Source organism: Eptatretus burgeri, chromosome 2, assembly GCF_056783735.1.
Source record: "Eptatretus burgeri isolate ZD-2024b chromosome 2, Ebu_testis_v1, whole genome shotgun sequence".
NCBI classification, from domain to species: Eukaryota; Metazoa; Chordata; class Myxini; order Myxiniformes; family Myxinidae; genus Eptatretus; species Eptatretus burgeri.
In genome coordinates, this window is record NC_140962.1 from 140,750,114 (window position 1) to 140,753,225 (window position 3,112).

A 3,112-nucleotide genomic window follows, 5' to 3' on the forward strand; every position below is an offset into this window, starting at 1 on the left:
CTTTGATAAATCAAGAACTGCTGTTCCAATATAAATTGGTTTATCCATTACAATACTTTCCTTTTTCATATGAATTGCAGAAAAGTTCTCTGAAAAAAACCTCTTTCTCTATCAAAACTGGGTTTTATTTATCAATCTCGAAGCTTCTTTTCCAAGATGTTGCTTGAAATCTAATGTTTTGCCTGTTTCTAACATTTTTCCATAGTCTTTCCAAATACAGCATTATTCATTAATTTATAAAAGTCCCCTTCAAATTTTACTTTTGTATTTGCTCTCATATCTGTTATTGAATTGAATATACTTTTCACCCAAGGACTTTGTTTAAATTTTAAAAACTCTATGTGAATTTTAGCTACTCTCAATCCTTCTCTCAAAAACTGTTTTAAGCTTCTCTGATGTAAAACATATCCCTCTTTATCACATCAGAATGTTGTTAATAACTTTTCTGTTGATTTGCCTTTAATATTAGGCTTTTTATGATAATCACTGAACCATTCTTTCTTTGGGGTTTCTTTCTCACATGCAAAAGGAAGGTCTTTATGCTTATTATGAAGAACACTCGGGTACCTCAAATCAACTTCAAAATAATAACCTTCTTCTTCGTCCATGTCAATTCCTCTTGAGAAGAAATAACAATATTCACATCAAAGCCTTTTCATAATCCTTTTCTTCCACCCACTCTAATTTACCATAAGGTAGAGATTGAGACATTGCCCATCCATACAAATTATTAGCATCAAATACATCAAATAATTACTATCTTTTTCACTTATCATAATTTGGGAAGATATTTATTATTTGCTTTAGCATTATCTTTTTGAACATACTTGTGATATTCCACCTCTCTTGAGACTTCTCTAATCATCAAAAGCATATCCACATCACTGATTAAATCCTATATCTTGTTTTGTCATTTTCAACATTGCACTCCAAGCTAAACCAGGAGCTGTGAAATAGTGTCAGGCAGGGTCTAATCCACTTAACAATTTTTATTATGACAGAGTGTTCTAAAAGCCTCAAACACTGCATCTAGCTAACAATAAAACATCTGTTTTTAGATATAAATAAACGTATTGATCATTCTCCAAGGTTCTTTATCTTAAATAATTTCCATATTTCTTGTGCGTGTTTATATTCCTTATCACTTATCTCTTCTTCACCAAAAGGTTATTATAGAAACTTTCTTTTGATGGAAGTTGTGTTTCTTTTAAAAATCTCATAAATGAATCCATATAATCATAAGGATAAATTCCCTTACTTGTAAGAATTTTCTCTTTACTTTTTGAATTTCATTCCTTGTTTGAATTTCCTCTCTCGTAAGAATTCCTTCTTTAATCAGAATTTCATCTTTAATCCAGAATTTTCCTCTTTAGTTAAATTTCATTCATTTAGTAACTCGAATTTTTCTTTATGATTGGAAATTTTCATCTTCGAAGTTAGAATTTCTTCATTAATTACAGTTTCCTCTTTACTTTGAATTCTCTCTTTAATCTGAATTTCCTCTTTGGTAAATTTCCTCTTTTTCAGGAAAGAATGAATTAAGATTTGGAAAAGAGTCCGTTGGAGCTTAGATTTGATGCGAGGTAGGCTAGTGGTGTTCCCATAAACTTGTAAGAATCTAGAAACCCTAATACGAGTTAAAGGTTTGTGTGAATATCATTTTTTGAAAATGAAATATACTTTTGACTTGTGTTTGTTATGGCAGAAATATTCCCTGGTGTTTTTGAAAGTTCTATTTTATAAATAGATGTGTGTATCATAGTTGGCATTGTTGTGAAGAAAAGACTGGAATAAAAGAAGGTAATTTATAATTAAGATTACAACAGGAATGAGCGGGACCTCTATATTTACCAGTAAGATGATGACAATGGTCTCTAACTTTAGACTCCTTAATTTCCCCCTCACAACAATATGACAGATATTGTTCATTTCTAAATTCTAATTTTTTCTTCTTTTGGTTAATTTCATCGGTTCATTTGTTTCTTTCATTAATTTAAGTGAGTCTTATACAATCCTTTTCTAATGCGTTTTACAAACTCTTGTGAAGCATTTTTTTCCACGATAATGTTCAAGTTTGTTATACTTTTCTCCAACAGATGATTTGATATAATAACCAGAAACTACAAGGAATATGTTTTTGATATTTATTTGTATATGGTTCTTTTGGATTAGGAGAAGCAGTATTTATCTTTCAAGGATACACTCAAAAATCATGCGTTAATATCACAAATGGGTGCATGATCAGATTTATCTATAATCTTCAAAAGAAATCCTTTTCACCAGGTTTTAGGCATTGTAATTACAGCTATGTTGATTTATGAATTACTACAATATTTTGAATGTTGTTCTAATGGAATTCTTTTGTATGAAATGAATTAAGACATAAACTTACAAGGATATATTTTGTTTTTGCTGTAATCTGAATACCTGAGAAGAGATTAATCTTGATAAATTATTGATGTATATGTGTAATGTAGAATTCTTTCCAACACTAAAAATATAAAAAAGATCAATGTGTGTTTCTTCATTTTTATAGTTGTTTGAAATTTTTAATATTTGAACTTTTGTTTTGTATCCGTTAATCCATATACCATTAATAGAAAGATTATTCTTTTTCTCAAATTTAGGAATATCTGTTCGTGGCATTGGGAATTTAAAATCTTTAAATGTCCAAGGTATTCTCATATCTTCATATATTGTTTTACTCTTTCTGATTACTTATTTTGGTGGATGTAAGTGAGCAAGAACAGACCAGAGAAAACATTTATTATCATTGTTCTTAATATTAACAACTGTACCTTCTTTAGTTTTATTTCTTTTTGGTAATTCAATATAAGAGAAGAAGCTTTAAAGAGGGTTTGATTTTAGAATGTGTATACTCCTCTAAAAAGATGATTTTTTAATATTGAATCCACTTCCTACCACTGTATTATCAACATCCTCCTCTTGTCTTGATAGTTTCTTCATAAACCCCACTATTCAAAGAAATCTTGGAAATGATGTTTATAAAATGAAGATCTGTTCTCATATAAGGAGTTTGTTCTTCATCTTGTCTTTTCATATTCATTTTCACTCCCATATAAAACTTTAAAGTTTTCCATTTTCTTTTAAT